We start from the raw sequence: 19,205 nt of genomic DNA on the forward strand, positions 1-19,205 counted from the left end.
GGCCTGTGCATGTGCCTACAGCACACACACACACACACACACACACACACACACAAACACACAAACACACACACACACACACAAAATCTGATCTTTCCTATAAATCTTGAGGGCAAAAGGAGTATGACAGCCCCTTCTCTCCTAAGCACTTCTCTGACTTTTTTTCTGTTATTTTACTCATTTCAAAGCTGCCCTTGATGATGATTCTGAGTGGGAATATAGGAGTATATGAAGGAAAGATAAGAAACTGAAGTTGGACTAGACAACCCATGAGTCATGGAGTTGGAAGAGACTTCAGAGACTGCCTAATCCAATCTTTCTCCTAAGCATTAATCCCTTTTTACAGTCCTCCAACAAGTAATCATTTAACCCCTGTTCTGATAATTTAAGTCCAAGAGAATCTTGTTTTACAAACCCTTGCAACTAAAATCTTTAGTTGTACCTTCAAGTAAATTTTACTATACCTTTTTTTTTTTAACAAGAATGCTCAGTGAAATTATTGAGAATGTCTACTTGTTTTTTGTTTTTTGTTTTTTGCAAGGCAATGTGGCTTGCCCAAGACCAGTTAGGTGATTATTAAGTGTCTGAAGCCACATTTGAACTCAGGTCCTCCTGACTCCAGGGCCAGTGCTCTATCCACTGTGCCACTTAGCTGCCCCTATAGGAATGTTTATTGAAAGGAAGCCTCTAACTTTACCTCCTAAAGAGATTTAAGATACTCCTATAACCCCGACAAAGTCTTTCAATTCTAAGAAAGCAGATAAAATCGTTGCTGATTAAGAGTTTGTTCATCATACCTAGTATAAGTGATTCTAGATAAGTCAAATTTATGATATTGTGATATAGCTTGTATAGTAGGTTGGATTTCCTTATGGAATCAACACACACATGATATGTATATTTTGTAAGATTTTTATGAAAGGACGTTTAGTATGTTTAGGTTGAAAAAGTAGTCCATTGGGAATCAAGAGAGCTGGTGTCTAATCCCAACTCTGCCATTCATGTAACTGTGAACATATGACAATTTAATATTCTCTATTTTGTAAAATGACCAGGTTGGACAAGATCAGCTCTTAAGTCCTTTGTAGCTGTGAAATCTTGTGAATTTCTGAGTTGGATCCCTGTTTTATAAATATGAATGATTATGGAGGAAAAGAGCACTTAATCTTTACAACATATTATAGACAAATATATTATAAAATATGGTATTATTTTTACAATAGATATACAACTCCTAACTATAATATAATTCCTGAGATAAAATAGGTTTTATACTACAATTTCTAAAATGTCCTATAATGAAAATCTTCCATATTTCATTATAGAATGTAGCTAGATATACTCAATGAGAGAAGTTCATTCTATATATTGTCAAAGATGTAGTTGCAGCTAAGATAATTAACGGTTAACTATATTGTGTCTGCAAGGTCCCTCTCTAGAGGTTCATTCATTCAGAAGTCAAGTTTCTTACTATATGTTAAGTCAGGAACTCAGATTTGAATATGGATGCTATGTAGGATGTGGAAATGAATCATATGTGTTCTCAGTACTCTAGGACTTCACAAATCATCATGGAAGAACTCAATTAAGATGAAGGTTTATATTTAATGGAAGATTAAATCAACAAGACAGTCTCAGTTGAAAATTTAACACATAATTCAGATGACCGAAAAATCTTCAGTTTGGGATTAGAACTTTCTATTAAATTTGAACACCAAAAAGTTGATCAGTCAGCTAAATGGAAAAGGAGAAAGTTAATGACTTTTGGGTTCAGGGGTTTGGGGGTAGAACAATAAATTTTTTAGGTATGAAAAGTCCTGATATTTTCAAAGTCCAGATATGTGCCATAAAACTATATATTGTGCCCTTAGAAGGGAGAAAACTCAGACCAGAGAGATGAAAGGATTGCTCCAAGTCAAGAAAACAGAGTCGTCAGTAGTGGAATTTGAACTCCAGTCCCCAGATTCCAAAGGCAAAGCTCTCTTACTATACTATGCTGTCTCCTTTCCAGCCAAAAAGTAAAGAGGCCAATAATTTCTTGGCTTGCTTATTTAATAACAATTTCATCTTTTAAAAGACAGAGAAATCAAAAAGGGGAAATGATATTCTGGATCTAATTCTTACTAAGGTAGAAATGTTGAGAACTAAGGGAGATGACCCCCTCGTAGAGTTTGTGATAAAGGAAAAGAAATTTAGGTGTAGTCTCACATGTACTCTTAAATTTGACAAAGCAGATTTCAAAGAATTCAGAGAAAAGGTGGAAAGGATTCCATACACTCAAATTCTACAAGAGGAAATCAAACCAGGAGAAATGGAAGATACTTAAGAATTAAACTCTGGGGGGCGGAGCCAAGATGGCGACATGAAGGGATCCAGTCTTAGGAGCTCTCTGATAAAACTCATAAACTAAGGACTCTAACTAAACTTTCGAGAGACAGAACCCACAAAGGGACCCATTTGAGTCAGTTCTCCTACTCAAGGTAACCTGGAAAAGAGCAGAAAGGCTCTGCTCCCCGGGGTCGGAGGGTTGGCCAGCCAGAGGGGTGGCCCGCCAGAGCCAAAGAACTTCAGCCTCCCGGAGGCAGCCCCAGGGCGCTGGGAGCCACGGCTCACAGCAGCCGGGGAGTCTCTTGAGCTGCACCCCGGGGAGCACCGGGCACAAAGTGGGGGGAACAGCGAGCAAGTGGAGCCCAGCTCTCAGGGCACACAACAAGCAGCTTGGTCTTTCTGCAGCCTAGAAACAGAAGCAGGTGGAGCCAGTAAGCAGGAGCCCCCAGGGCATGAGCCCATTGAGCTGAGGGAGGGGAGTGAAGAGAGAGAGAGAGACTGCTGAGCTCTGTCCTCTGCCCCTGGAACAGGACTCTGGGGCTCTGAACACATTCAGATCCTGATCCCAGTCTAGGCCCCCCCATAGAACAGCAGGGCCCCCCCCCCAACCTCAGCCCCGTGGCAGAGGGGGGCGCTTATGGTCATTCACAGACCAGGAGGGAGGACAGAACCTCACACACTGAGACCCTTGTGGGAGTGTCCCAAAAGCTCAGGAAGCACCCCAAAAAACAGGCTTAGGCTGGGAAAATGAACAAGCAAAGAAATAAGAGGAAGACCATTGAGAAATATTTTGCAAATGAGCCTAAGAAGGATCAAAATACTCAGTCTGAAGATGAGGAAGCACAAGCTCCTGCATCTAAAGACTCCAAGAAAAACAGAAATTGGGCTCAGGCTATGATAGAGCTCAAAAAAGACTTTGAAAATCAAATGAGGGAGTTGGAAGAAAAACTGGGAAAAGAAAGGAGACAGATGCAGGAAAAACATGAAAATGAAGTCAACAGCTTAGTCAAGGAAATCAAAAAAAATGCTGAAGAAAATAGCATGCTAAAAAACAGCTTAGGTCAAATGGATAAAACAGTTCAAAAACTTATTGAGGAGAAGAATGCTTTAAAAAGCAAAATTGGCCAGATGGAAAAAGAGATAAGAAAACTCTCTGAGGAGAACAAATCCTTCATACAAAGAATAGAATTCAGGGAGATTGATGAATTTACCAGAAATCAGGAATCAATACTTCAAAACCAAAAAACTGAAAAATTAGAAGAAAATGTGAAATATCTCATTGAAAAAACAACTGATATGGAAAATAGACTTAGGAAAGATAATTTGAAAATTATTGGAATACCTGAAAGTCATGATCAGGAAAAGAGCCTTGACATCATTTTCAAAGAATTACTACAGGAAAATTGCCCTTATATTCTAGAAGCAGAGGGCAAAATAGAAATGGAGAGAATCCACCAATCCCCCCGAGAAAGAGATCCCAAAAAACCAACCCCCAGGAATATTATAGCCAAGTTCCAGAACTCCCAAGTCAAAGAGAAAATATTACCAGCAGCCAGAAGGACACAGTTCAAATATCGTGGAGCTGCAGTCAGGATCACACAGGACTTAGCAGCAACTACAGTGGAAGCTCCTAGGGCTTGGAATACAATATACTGGAAGGCAAAAGAGCTTAGAATGCAGCCAAGAATGAACTACCCAGCAAGGCTGAATGTCCTCTTCCAGGGAAAAAGATGGACTTTCAATGAACCAGGGGAATTTCAAAGGTTCCTTTTGGAATGGCCAGAGCTGAACAGAAGGTTTGATCTTCAGATACAGGACGCAGGTGAAGCATGGAGATTGGAGGAGAGGGGGGAAATATGAGGGACTTAATGAGGATGAACTGCATGGACAGAAAAATGATACTGATAATATTCATATAAACCATCTCAGTTAGTAGAGCAGGTAGAGGGAGCTTTTATAGTTAAAGCACAGGAGAAAGCTGAATTCGAAGATAAAATATGGTGTAAAAATGGAGTCAACAGGAAAAAAAGGGAAATGGAATGGGAGAAAGAAAAAGGAGAGGGGGTATAGGCCAAGATATTTCACATAATAAGATTTTTTTTATTACAATGAGCTATTGCAATGATATGGAAGGGGGGAGGCAAGGGTGAATGAGGGAACCTTTGCTCTCATCAGAGATGGCTAGGAGAGGAAACAGCAAATATACTCAATGGGGTATAGACAACTGGAGTAAGAAGGAGGGGGGAGCAGGGGGAAGGGGTGGGGAAGTGAATAAAGGAGGAGAGGATGGGCCATGGTGGGAACAGTGGTCAGATATAACACATTTTCTTTTTTACTTCTTGCAAGGGGCTGGGATTGGAGGGCTTGCCCAGGACCATAGGGCCAGGTGGATTCTGGGCCTAAGGGGTGGTATGGGGGCTCAGGGCTTCTTGGCCCCAGGACCAGGGATCTGTCTGCTGCGCCACTCAGTGACCCTACAGCAGAGTCAGAGTGAAAGGAGAGAGAAAATAGAGTACATGGTAGTGGAGAAATAAGAATGGAGGGAGTTGTGATCAGCAATGGCAACGTTGGAAAAATATGGAAGCAACTTTTGTGATGGACTTATCATAAAGAATGTGATCCACCCACGACACAGTTGATGGTGTTGGAACAAAGACTGAAGCACATTTTTTGTTATTATTATTTGAGGGAGGGTGCAGGGCAAGTGGGGCTGGGTGGCCTGCCGGGGGCCACATAGCAGGGTGATCTTTGGGTGTCTGGGGCCGGATTCGGACCCAGGTGCTCCTGGCTCAAGGGCCAATGCTCTGTCTGCCACCCAGCCACCCCTACTATTATTACTATTTTATTTTATTTTGGGTCTTTTTCTTTTTCTTCTTTTTGATTTTTGCAGGGCAGTGGGGATTGGGTGGCTTTGCATGTCACATGGCTGGGTGACTATTGGGTTTACGAGGCTGGATATGGACTCGGGTGCTCGTGGCTCCAGGGCTGGTGCTTCGTCCATTGCACCACCTGGCCATACCTACAATTATTACTATTATTTTTTTTATTTTAATTTTTTTCTCTCCCCTTTACAAGCAAGTCTATCTATATTTATGGTGGGAGGGGTATTTTGTTTACTTGTAAACAAGTATATTTTATTAATGTAAAAAAACATTTGTACAAAATGAGAATAAAAATAAATTTAAAAAAAAGAATTAAACTCTGAAGACAAAAGACATTATGAGGAAGAAAATGGGAATTTTCTAAATAGGCTTACATGGATGGAGATGTAATTAGATTTTAAAAAAGAAATGTGTGAAAGATGGAAAAAGGACCAAGTAAAAAAGAATGAATATAAGAAGAATATGGCAAGATCTCATAAAAACAGTGTCAGGGGTGCAATTGGCCAAAATAAGCTGAGACTATCAAGATGGCCAAAGGTCGCAAAAAAAATTGCAGTCTCTTTTGTTTTTTAAGTTATAATACAGCAAAAAAAAAGAGGATCAAAGGAGGGATTGATTAAGAGATGGATAAAATGATGCAAATCAACTAGAGAGAGAAGAAAGAACTGCTTAATATTTATTTTGCTTCTGTTTTCTGAAAAGGATAAAGAACTTGGCCAGGAAAAAGTTATGATATCCAAGATAATGTAAGCAAATGTTGACAGCATCTAGTTGTTTTTTGAGGAGTACTGATAGAACTGGCAAATATGATTGCAGAGCCACTGTCAGAGGTACTATAAAACTGCAGAAAGGGAATGCTGTCCCAATTTTCAAAAAAAAAAATGGAAGACTATAATAGAGCCTACACTATATATAGGGAAAATTCTGGAATGGATAACTTAAAAAATAACTGAAAGACATCCATAAAGAAGAGAGGAGAATAGAAAAAACTAATGTAGTTTCACTAAGAACAGTTGGTCATGCCAGACCAAACTTATTTCCCATCTTGACAGACTATCTGAAATGATAGTTTATACAGAAAAGTTGTAGTTGTAGTTGACCTAAATTTTGGCAAAACAATCGATTAAAGTATCACATACTACCCCTGAGGAAAAGTTGGAATATGGATTAGATGACAGTACAATTAGGTAGATTCAGAACTGGTTGGATGGCTTGACTTAAAAGAGTCTCTAACAAAATGTCAGCTTAGCAAGGGATCTCCAATGGAATATCTTTCAAACTTGTACCAGGTCCTGTGCTGTTAATATTTTTTATCAATAATTATGATATCTTCATCAAATTTTCATATCAAACAAGGCTGAGAAGGATAGTTTTTTAACTTACTATCTGGCAGAGTCGGGGTGCAAAAAGATTCTGACAGGCTAGAGCAGTGGAATAAATAGAACAATAATAGCAACTGGCATTTCTCTAGCATCTTAAGGTTTGCAGAATGCTTTCCATATGTTACCTCATTTGTTCCTTACCACAACTCTAGGTTTACACATCTGTAAAATGAGCAGGAGAAGGAAATAACCAACCACTCCTGTGTCTTTGCGAAGAAAACCCCAAATGAGGTCATGGGCATCAGACACAACTGAACAACTGAACAACAACAAAGGAGAAGGGGGCAGTGCTTAGAGTGAAAGATAATGAGTTTGGTTTAGTGTTGGAGAAGGAAATGGCAAACCACTTTTGTATATTTGCCAAGAAAACCCCAAATGGAATCACAAAGAGTCAGACACTACTGAACACCACCAACAACAAAACCCTGGGAGGTAAGCATTATTATTATCTCCAGTTTACAGTAGAGATAACTGAGACAGGCAGAGGTTGAATGACTTGTCCAGAATCCCGCAGCCAATTAGTGTCTGAGGCTAGAATAGAGCTCAGACCTTCCCAACTCCAGGCCCAATATTCTCTTCTGTAGCAACAGCTGCCTGTAAACTAGATGAAGTTCAATAAAGTCATACAACTGGGTTTGAAAAGCAAATGTCATGCATACTGGATGAGGGAGACTAAGTATACAGGATGAAGGAGACTCTACATATATGGGATGAGGGAGATGGCTGTTCTTTTTTTTTTAGATTTTTCAAGGCAATGGGGTTAAGTGGCTTGCCCAAGGCCACACAGCTAGGTAATTATTAAGTGTCTGAGGTCGGATTTGAACCCAGGTACTCCTGACTCCAGGGCCGGCGCTCTATTCACTGCACCACCTAGCTGCCCCGAGATGGCTGTTCTTAAAAAGATCAAGGAGTTTTAGCAGACTTGCAAGCTCACTAGGAGCAGGAAGTACAAGATGGCAACCAAAAAATTTAATAAAATCTTGGACTATATTTACAGAGACACAGGTTCCAGAAATAAGGAAGTCACTGTTATCATTGGCCCTGATCTGAAGTTTTATTTTCAGTGCTGGGGGTCAGTTTAAGAGAATCATTAATAAGCTAAAGAGCATCCAGAGCAGAACAACCCAAAGTGATGGAAGCCATATCACACAAAGTGGTTGACAGAACTTATATTGGATGAATACTTATATTGGAAAAGAATCAGAGTGGGAATCTTCAAGGATCTGAAGAGCTGCCACATGGAGAAGGACTAGACTTATTCTGGTTGCCCCTAAAAGACAAGAACATCAAAAATGCATGGGAGAAGTAAAAAGGCAAATTTAGTGGGGCTGCTAGGTGGTGCAGTGGATAAAGTACTGGCCCTGGAGTCAGGAGTACCTGGGTTCAAATCTGGTCTCAGACACTTACTTAACCCCATTTGCCTTGCAAAAACCTTTAAAAAAAAAAGAAAAGGCAAATTTAGAGCTGATGATATCAAGAAAACCTTCTTAACAATTAGAGTTATAGGAGAGGCTGACCTAAAAGGCAGTGGATTCTCCCTCCCTGAAATCAGAGATGTGAAGCAGGAATGACTGTGGGTCATGGGATGGGTTCGATATCACTGGGGTTCTTTCTGTCTATCAGACAATGATCATATTCTGTAGACTGTCAAGTGGGAGGCCTAAAAATGAAGAACATACTACAGGTTAGTAAAGATCATTAATGGGATGGTTTGTGAATACTTAGGAAGCAGCAGGGGCAGCTAGGTGGTGCAGTGGATAGAGCACTGGCCCTGAAGTCAGGAGTACCTGAGTTCAAATCCAGCCTCAGACACTTAATAATTACCTAGTTGTGTGGCCTTGGGCAAGCCACTTAACCCCATTTCCCTTGCAAAAACTTTAAAAAAAGAAAAAGAAAAAGAAAGGAAGCTGCAGCAGCAGCAGCTTTTATTCCTAACCACCACCACTACCACTTATGCCATAGCAATTACTATTTGCCAGGGCAGCGTTGTATCACCAAGGAGTGCCAGGCCTGGGATCAGGAGGACCAGAGCTCAATTTTGGCCTCGTTTGCTCACTGTGTGACCCTGGACTAGTCATTTAACCTGTCTGCCTCAGTTTTTTCAACTATTAAAATGAGCTGGAGAAGGAAATGACAATCTCCTCTGGTATCTTTGCCAAGTAAACTCAGGTGGGGTCATGAGGAGTCAGACATCACTGAAACAACTGTACGATAATTCCACCAGGCACTATCCTAAGCACTGTACAAACATTATCTTTTTATCCTCAGTATAACCCCAAAAGATTGGTGCTATTATTATCCCATTTACACGAGGAGGCAAAATTTAAACAACTTGCCTAGGGTCTTGAAGGTAGCAAATGTCTGAAGCCAATGGGACTTCATCAAAAATGGCTACACCAAACCAACTTTATTCTCTTTTTTGGAAGATGAACTAGATTGAATGCTTCATTTGCTAGGCAACAGGACTGACATGACGGGGGAGTGGGGTCTTAACATTATGCTAGACATGCTTTGAAGAAAAGGGAATAGATTAGAGCAGGTAAGAATAGTAAAAATTCTAAGTGAGCAAGAAAGAAGCAACTAGATTAGAACCCTTATGAACTTCATGGGAAAGGGAAGGATGCAAAAGATCCAGGATTTTTAAGAATTCCTTTATAGTTTCATTTCTTTACTTATAACAATAGCTAAGCTGCTGAGACCTTTTTATTAGCAATAAATCAGGATAGAGATATAAGCCACACCTAGGGATCAACTCAAAAAATATTTAGGCAAAATTATTAATATAATCAGCCAGTTTTTTTGTGAAACTTACTGGGGTTAAGAAATATAAACAGAGAGGTAAAAATAAGAAAGCTTAGAGGGCAGTCTGTATAATATTGGTGATGATCCCTTGAAGAGGTACAAAGAGTACCAATGGCAAGTATTTATTTCCCTGAAGTGAAAGCACAATCTAACAGACAGATTCCTACTCTACTTCAAATCAGAGCTCACATCAAAGAAGGGCTCTGAGGTCAGCACAAAGTCTATCCAACCAAAGTACCTGCAACAACTTAACTGAATGATTTTAACATTTTACAAACATATTGATTTATTTTACTACATGATTATTTCTCAGTCCCTCCCCCTACCTGTAACATTAAGACAGAACATGAATAATCCTTCAACTTCCTGTGTTAAACCTTTTTAAAGGCTCCAAAATATGGCAGCAAGATCAGTCCATCTGGATAAGCAAAATTCACATCTAGTTACTACTACCTTATCTTCTCAACTTTTTCATAAAATATTTAATAAAATTAAAGTCAATCAGTTTTGACATTTTTACGACAGTCTTCAAATTTGGGGGTTCCCCCCCAGAAGTACCTGGTTTAAACAATTTTTCCCTAGTACATGAACCTATAGCAAAATGACATTTGTAAACTGCAAAGAAATTCTTGGTGTGTTTTGTAACGTCCTAGATTTCCTAACGGCCATGTAGTAGTAATCCCACCAAGAAACAGAGAAGGGCAGATAACCACATGTATTTGTAATAGATAAGAAATAAGGATCAGATGGAATTTTCTAGGAATATCTCAAAAAAAATCTTAAAATGTATCAGAGACTGATAATGGTTGTTAAACGAACTGTCATAATATAACATCTTATCTTTCTATATATCAATGTTCTGTTTCCTCTACTATTTTTCTCCTCTACTATTTCTCTGTGACAATACTGTTTCCTCTACTATTTTTTATTTTCTTTTTTGGACTTGGTTTCCCTTCACACCTAGGCTGGAAGTGCAACAAACACTCACAGGTCCAGTAACACCACAACTCTTCATGGGAGCTTTGACCTGCTCTGTTTCTGACCTCCACTGCTGGTTCCCCACTCTCAGGGACTCATCATACTGGTGTCAAGCTTAGTATGAACACCCAATCAGCTTTGACACTGCTGCTATAGAGCCAGTAGGGCAAGAAATCCACTAGTTTCCTCCCCTCCAGGAATAAGGGTCAAAAGTGTGACTGGGCTAAATTTACTCCATAACAATAAATTCTTTTTTTTTTTTTTTTAGGTTTTTGCAAGGCAAACAGGGTTAAGTGGCTTGCCCAAGGACACACAGCTAGGTAATTATTAAGTGTCTGAGACCAGATTTGAACCCAGGTACTCCTGACTCCAGGGCCGGTGCTTTATCCACTATGCCACCTAGCCGCCCCAACAATAAATTCTTAAAAATGTTTTGGGGACAGAACAAGTGGCTACTAAATTTTACTAAAATAATTCAACTGGATTTTGATATGGAAACATTTATTTCTAACCTGGAAATCAGACATCACAGCAACAAAAATGTCTTTGCAGTCTACAAGGTGTCACTGAGAATATATACATATATTCAGAATTCAGATTAATCCACATGTCCTTCAGAGTAAGAGTACAAGCAAAACTACAAGTTTGCTTATTCTCAGAATGTTCTTTCCATAAACTAATGTGAACCAAGCAGACCAAACAAACCCAACAAAATAAAATCCTGAACAATAACAAAAAAAAAAGGCATTCAATAAATTGACAGATTTTCTGGATTTGTCGCAAAAAGACCTGAACTTAATGGAAAATTGCAGATGAGATCGAAAAGATATATAAGGTAAGCATCAGAGACTAATTACAAGGGACTCAATAAGAACAAATTGTTTATTTTTATACATGGAAATGTAAAACATATGTCCAGGATTGTCATTAATAATTGGTTAGTTCAAAAAGAAAGACTGGGTAGAGCTGAGTTTGATGTGATTCTAAAAAGCAAAATGGCGTAAGAAACATCAAAAAGTAATTATCTCATAAAAATGAGTTGTAAGAGAAAGAACTGATACAGAAGACTTAGATGGGGGAGTATGGCTAGTCTGGAAACCTACTTTTTAAAAAACTGTTGATGTAATCCCAGGAGCAATTAAAACACTAGTTTAAAACAAAGACTAATGTTTCATATTGCTAATTCCAAAGTTGTGTATTTTTTAAATTTGAAAAAATAAATATCATTTTTTCCTGATACTTTTTCAAAGTCTAGGCAATATTGAACTACTAGAAAGGTCCAAGGGTCCTCACTGGGTCCTTATTAGTTATCACATTCTCTCTCTGGGCACTCATTTTTTTCTCATTTGTAAAATAGGAGAATTTAAACCACATCATCTCTGAGGTTCCAACCAACTTTAAATCTGTCATCTTACGAAAAAAATTTTAAGGTAAAGAAAACATATTAAAAAACCTATTTCTCAAAAGGGTACGCTAAGGTTTCACTCTTCTGACTATCAGAGCAACCCACCTATGAACCTAAGTTTAGCTAGCTACACAGAGAAAAATGGCAGGGCCTATTCATCCAGTTTAAGGGGGGTGGGGGGAAGGATCAATCAAGCTATTTCCTTCTGAATGATCAAGGTTAGCAACATTTCATTTCTCCAGCATCAAAATTGATTTTTTTTCCTCAGTAAAAGAAAGGCAACTTCACAGAACTGTTTCAGAAAACAAAGTGCCAATGAAAAAAAATCTTAAGTAAGTTCCATGAACTATAACTATCACTGCATAAACAGCTCAATTAAAAAATCTACTGGAAATAGTGTGAAAATTTTCATCTTTGAGGAGCTTTACTAATATAAGCAAATACTCTTTTTTTCCCCTACAATATATAGAAGTGACTCAATCACAGAAAGAAAAAAATGCCAAACTTAGAAGTGAGATACACCTACTCTGTAAGTACATGATATTTAGTGATGCCAATATAAGAAATTGCTCAATAGCTTCAAAGAATATTCATTCCCATATGAGAAAAATTTTTTTACCTTCAGGGCATGAGAAAGAAGCAGTAAGATTTTCATCACTATAGAGTAAAGGAGTCAACACAGAGCAATGGCTTTTAAGTTAATAAAAACAGAATACCAGTCAGGCAGAAATGAAAAATTCTTATTTGGTAACCAGTTCACATAGTACCTATACTCCACACTCTTGTGGGCTATAAACTATATCATGATTCTGCAAAATCCATTTTATTGCACTACAGATAAGCCGGTCTTCATGTATAGAAATATTCAGTGGTTTTTATTTCTTTTGTACTACCCTAAAGTTGTCTTTACTCGTAAAATTCTAAAACTTTCTCTAAGTTACAAAAGTTATTTCTAATTCTAATTCCATCTTCCACACAGTGCCAAACACTCCAATTTTTCATGTGGTTTGTTTGCAAATTTGGGAGACATTTTTATTTCATCAACAATTCAGTCGTTTTTCAGTCATGTCCAACAGTCACGTCCAACTCCTTGTAACCCCATTTGGGGTTTTCTTGGCAAAGATACTGGGATGGTTTGCCATTTCCTTCTTGTAAAGTACATTGGGAGAAGCAGGATCTCCCAAACAAATCCCATCCTCATTACCAAGTATAGAAGTGCTGGAGATTTTTCTCTTTCTATATACCCTTTTGGTTCTCTAATTCAGAGGCCAAAGGAATGCAGTTTGGAGGCATGGAGAAATTCATACCATTTTATTTTTGCTACTAGTGGAAAGATAGACAAAGGGTCAAGTTTGTTTATCAGTTCCCCAAGTTCCTAGTCAGCTTCTAGCAAGTCCACTTCTCCCCTTACCTCTCCACTTGTCCTTTCCACTAGTTCTAAGTCCACTAGACTCTTCTCTTTTCCCTGGTTCTGCCCTCTAGTCTGGACATTTATAGGGGAAGCTGGCTTCATGACAGATTTGAGAGTTACAGAAGTAGCAAAAGTATAAACAATGTTATGGAACAAGCTACGTCCAAATTCCATATTTGAATTTTACATCTGGTTAAGCAGGACAACTGTGACTAAGGAAAACTCACAATCACATCCAGGCCAATTATTATTTGCTTTATACTTCTCTAGCTCATTTTACAAATGAGAAAACTGAGGCAAACAGGGTGAAGTGACTTGCCCAGAGTCACATGGTTACTGAGTGTCTCAGGTCATAGTTGAACTCAGGAAGATTAGTCTCCCAGACCTGATACTCTAAGCAATGTGACACCTAGCTGCCCCGACTCCACTTAGCTGCTGTCAAACACTTTGGGCCCAACACTACGAAATCCTGTTATATTTTCCAGACTGATAATCCACTGAAAGAAATAGACATTCTACAGTGAGTCGAACGCATCTAATAACTGGTTTAGATTTTATTTTCCCTGTTAATCGACATGAATGAGGGCAAGATAGAATTTAAAACCAAAACCCTCCCTTGCTCAAATAAAATGACAGGACAGTTTGTTTAATCAATCATTCCATTACATAGTTATTTGAAACCCCTAGATTATAATAAGAAATTTGCAGATCAGTATAAGCTCTTTAAGGGCAGGAACTATTTCACTTTTTTCTTAGTATTTCAAACTTCTAGCACAGTGACAGTCATTGTGTAGTTCATGTTAATTAAGAGTTGCTAACTGATTGAAGGGTTCTAATTTAAGCACAATGTTTTTTGGTGAATATTTGCACATTCTTTTTGCAAAGTAATAAGCTACTGTAAAATTAAAATTTTATTTTAAAATATAGTTAATGATTTAGATGACCTATAAGAAAGGATCATTACAACTAGATATTACTATTAACTACTCTTCTAAATTTTATACCTACTTTAATACTCTAATTTTAGTGAATAGTGAGTTATACTGATGTTTTAATATAGTCCTCAAAGTTTACTGATCACTAGAGTAGTATATTTTTTAAAATAGATAATAATCAAGAACACTAAGAACTCATTCAAATTCTCAGCTAAATAATACCTAAGTAATGGAGTTCACTTTTAGGACATCTAGAACACTAATACTCTGCCTGATCCAGTTCCTGGAGAAACTGATTTCTTAAATCTCCCTAGATTATTTCCTGTGTGGATCTTTCTGCATAAGCAGATCAGTGGGAGAAAAGTGAGAAGATGAGTTCAAAAAGTGCCCTAGGGGTGGCTAGGTGGCGCAGTGGATAGAGCATGGCTCTGGAGTCAGGAGTACCTGAGTTCAAATCCAGCCTCAGACACTTAATAATTACCTAGCTGTGTGACTTTGGGCAAGCCACTTAACCCCATCTGTCTTGCAAAAACCTAAAAAAAAAAAGTGCCCTGGAAGGGCAGCGTAAATAGCAGAATTATAAAGTAATAGTATGAAGAACCAGGAATTCAGATGATCTGTCAAAAATAAAACAACTATTCACTGCTAAGAAACAAAATATAATATTGATAAACTGCTCTTAAGCACAAAAACCATCCACTTTGGTATTCTGTGGATCTGCAATATAATTTTCAAAGCAACAATGACTTTGAATGAAATATATATGCATTTGAGACATTTTCTAATTAAGTCCTAATCATGTTATGATTTACATCATGGATGTAAATCATGGTTTCCCAAAAGGAAAATGTCACAAGCTAGGCTACTAAAAAAGTTGACCCCCAAAAACCCCATCTACCACTCATAACCCATGTGATATAATGCTCAGCCCTAATAAAATCCTTGAGAGTAGTCTATGTATATTTTAAGGCTATCTTGATGAAAATACAAGAAGAAACCAGGCAGTCTTTAGATCTTCGAAAACATACTTTGACCTTACAATATAACTGACTATGAGGGAGTATAATATCAACTGTCTATACTGTATTGATTTTTTTTAAAGCACTTGAATCAATGGAACAAACAGCCAACTTAAAGTTCTCCACAAATAAGTGTCTCCTTTACATGCTAAAAATTACAGAGTAGTATTACAGACAGGAGTATAGAAATAACTCTACTCACTGAACTGTTACACTGATCAATTACATACTGACAGATCAATCGATACCTTAGATGAAGTAAAAGACAAAACATGTTGATTCACATGAAGCATTCCATTAGTGTCATGGAAATATTCTGGGCAGATTTTTTCTAAAAAAAAAGGATTCTCTAGTGAGTGAAGTTTTTTAAATGTTACTATCTACAGATAACACTGTAATATTTGTATCAAGTCTGTGAATACCAGAAACATTTAATGAACTCTCTCTCTCTCTCTCTCTCTCTCTCTCTCTCTCTCTATATATATATATATATATATATATATATACATATATATATATTATGCCTAACCATCCACAATGAAAAAAATGGAACAGATGAAAAATGCCATCTGTCTAGTGCAGCCATACATCTTTTGGGCAGACTGTCAAATCAGTCCAAACACATACTTTGAAAGCTACTGTAAAGAACCTGGGCCTAGAAATGAATAACAAGGGTTCGACCTGGATAACTTGGTATTAAATACATATGTATGACGAGGATCAGACACATAACAAAAAAGGGGCAATAAATAACAAAAGTGCTCTACCAAAACTGATCTAATCATCTTTCCCCTCAAACTCAGCCCCTTGCCTCCTTGCTCTTCATGAAGAAGAGAACCCATCTCAGTTCCAGGTAGTGGAGAGAGTGTTGGCCTTGGAGACAAGAAACCCCAAGGTCAGATCCTGCCTTGAACACTTCCTAGCTATGTGACTTTGACCAAGGTGCTTCTTCTCTCAGCCTGTAACCCATTTGTAAGATGAGAGATACTAAAAGCACCTACTTTACAAGATGTCCTGAGGGCCATATAAGATAAGGTAGGTGAAATGCTCTGCAAACCATAAAGTGCTAAATAAATTCTAGCTATTAATGTCTATAATAAGACACACTGGACTTCCAGATAAACAAGGTCCTTGGGTGGCAGGGCCCTAGCAACCAATGAGTCAGAAAAAGCCTCAGGACAGATTTCAACTGAGACTTGAAGGAAATAAGAGATGATATTAAGAGGCAGAGATGAGCAAGGAGTGACTTCCAGGCTTTAGGGGCAGAGAGAAGGGTGAGGAGAGTACTGTGTGCAAGAAAACACCAGGCTGATCTAACTGACCTAGGAATACAGACTGGCTCAATTTCTGAGGGACCTGACCAGGTCAAGGAGTCTGTGTCATCCTAAAAAGCAGTATAGGGCAGTGCTAACTCACTGAGTAAGGGAGAAACAGACCTTAGGAAAATCACTTTAGCATCCACATGGAGAGTAGCCTGGAATGGGGAGATCTGACATTACCCCAAATTATCAAGCAAAACAAACAGAACTGGTCCAAAAAGCCAATGAACCTGCAGCCTTGGCATCACTATTCCTGTACCTCAAACTAATGAGCAACAGGTTAAATTTTCTTATGAATTTCAGAGATATGACCAAATTCTACTGTTGAGCTGGAACTTGACAACAGGTTAAAAAGTCAAATGACTTAATATCACTAGCACAGGGGAAGCAAACTATATTACCCAACTTCAACACAAATTGAGGGTGTGCCCACACCTGAAATACCATACATAGCTCTGGCATAGTGTGTGTGTCAAGAGTCATTAAAAAGAACTGTGGACAAAGAGAAGGCCAACTAAAACTATAGAGGGAATAGAAGGGATTTCCCATTTGTGTAGGCTAAAATCCAGAACCTCTTCAGTTATTTGTATTATTGAAAAAGTCATAGAATCTTAAGAGATTTTCCAGTCCAACTTCATCTTTATATATCAGAATACTGAAAAGTGAAGGGACTTGAACAAAATCCCAAGGTGAGCTAGGAGCAGAACTGGAGCTCAAGCTCTGTCTTGTGATTCCTGAACTAGCACTGCTTCCAGTCACACCACAGTGCCTCTTAACAAAGCCTATAGAGAGCAAAGTTTTTTGGGTTTTTTTTTAGGTATTTGCAAGGCAAATGGGGTTAAGTGACTTGCCCAAGGCCACACAGACCCAGGTCCTCCTGACTCCAGGGCTGGTGCTCTATCCACTGTGCCAGTGAGCAGCCCCTCAAATTCCTTTTTGGAGCTCTTCCATGGCCTGAGAGCAATTCATGTTTTTCTTGGAGGCTTTGGATGTAAGAGCTTGGACTTTTTTACCTTCTTCTCAGCAAAGTTTTTAAAATGAAATGGGCTAAGGAAATACAGACTTGCTCACAGAACGCCGGACTAGAGGTATACTTTAAAACTTGAAAAGGAGGATTTTGGAATAAATGTACAACTTGATATGCTATGTAGTATTTCTCATGTAATTCAATAAATCGAGGATTGTACGAACTGAAAGAAAGTTGCAACAAAGGGTTGAATTAAGTTTATGTATAATAGATCCGTCCTGGATTAAGGAGAAGTTTTTAAATGTCCAGGGTACAACACGTGTTTTTAATATTTTGGAGTCAATGCGGAGCAACTATTTTGCTGTCCTCAAAAATATTTCACGATGTCTGTTAAACACAGAGAAGAAGATTGGTCTGACCTGGCAAGCCCTGATCGGAGTCTAAAACCTGCCTCACCCAGTGCTGCCACATTCTCTACAGCAAGGACATGCCAGCCCTTCCACGGAGGCACGAGGCGCTTGAACAAGCCTGTGTGGCGTTTGGATTCCTTTGCCCGGGGTGCAGCGCCCAGCTCCTGCCGCGCCAGCCGCCCTGCGGCCCCCCCGGCTCCCGGCACCTCGCCCTGCGCTCCGGGCTCCGCCACCTCTGGGCTCACCTCGGGCGCCTTCCCGCGACCCGCTCACCTGCGCGCCGCTGGGCGGGGACGGACTGGCTTCCGGCCTGGAGTGGGAGGGGCCTGAGGGCCGAGCCCCGCCCGGCAGCCGCGAGGCCCCGCCCCCGGAACGCCCCTTCCCGGGGGAGGGGCTGAGGCGGCGCGGGGCGGGGGCGGGGGGAAGCCCGGGTCCCGGGCGAGGCCGGCCTGCCGGGCGCGGGGCTCTCCCTCGCGCCCCCGCTCCCTTCCCCCCTCCGCCCCGCCGCTCCCCGCTCACCCGGCCTTCCGCGTCCCCGCTCCCGGCGGCGGCTCCTCAGGCGACCATAGAGCCGCGGCGGCCGCCGCTCCGGGACAGAGGAGCCCGGCGCCCAGGCTCGTGCTCACGTGACGCGGGGCCGCGGGGGCCGCCGGGATCGGGGCGGGGCCGCCCGACGGCGGGAAAGTCGGAGCCTCCTGACGAGGGAGCCCGAGAGCGTGCGGAGCTGGGCCCGGCCGCCCCGACCCCGACCCCGCCTGCCCCGACCCCGGCCGCCCCGACCCCGGCCGCGCCGACCCCGGCTGCCCGCGCAGCGCTGCCCCGACCCCGGCCGCGCCGACCCCGGCCGCCCCGACCCCGGCTGCCCGCGCAGCGCTGCCCCGACCCCGGCCGCCCCGACCCCGGCTGCCCGCCCCGACCCCGGCTGCCCGCCCCGACCCCGGCTGCCCGCCCCGACCCCGGCTGCCCGCGCAGCGCTGCCCCGACCCCGGCCGCCCCGACCCCGGCCGCCCCGACCCCGGCCGCCCCGACCCCGGCCGCCCCGACCCCGGCCGCCCCGACCCCGGCCTGCCCCGACCCCCGCCTGCCCCGACCCCGCCCGCCCCGACCCCGGCTGCCCGCGCAGCGCTGCCCCCGACCCCAGCCGCCCCGACCCCGCCTGCCCCGACCCCGGCCTGCCCCGACCCCGCCTGCCCCGACCCCGGCCTGCCCCGACCCCGCCTGCCCCGACCCCGGCCGCCCCGACCCCGGCCGCCCCGACCCCGGCCGCCCCGACCCCGGCCGCCCCGACCCCGGCCTGCCCCGACCCCGCCCGCCCCGACCCCGGCCTGCCCCGACCCCCGCCTGCCCCGACCCCGGCCGCCCCGACC

At 41.5% G+C, this 19,205-nt stretch overlaps 1 protein-coding gene across 3 annotated transcripts in view; it reads right to left on the bottom strand.

The window, feature by feature from the left end:
- MICU1 (mitochondrial calcium uptake 1) overlaps window positions 1-18,451 on the bottom strand; it is a 221,362-nt gene extending 202,911 nt beyond the window's left edge. For 2 of the 3 annotated variants that reach the window (XM_074232799.1, XM_074232797.1), the window contains exon 1: window positions 18,358-18,451. The gene's annotated coding sequence lies outside the window, so the exon portion shown is untranslated. Of the gene's footprint in view, window positions 1-18,111; window positions 18,184-18,357 lie in introns of those variants that run through there. The other variant, XM_074232798.1, reaches the window with a different exon arrangement.
- Between the last annotated feature and the right edge of the window lie 754 nt (window positions 18,452-19,205).

This window comes from Macrotis lagotis, chromosome 4 (genome assembly GCF_037893015.1).
Source record: "Macrotis lagotis isolate mMagLag1 chromosome 4, bilby.v1.9.chrom.fasta, whole genome shotgun sequence".
Classification (NCBI taxonomy): domain Eukaryota; kingdom Metazoa; phylum Chordata; class Mammalia; order Peramelemorphia; family Peramelidae; genus Macrotis; species Macrotis lagotis.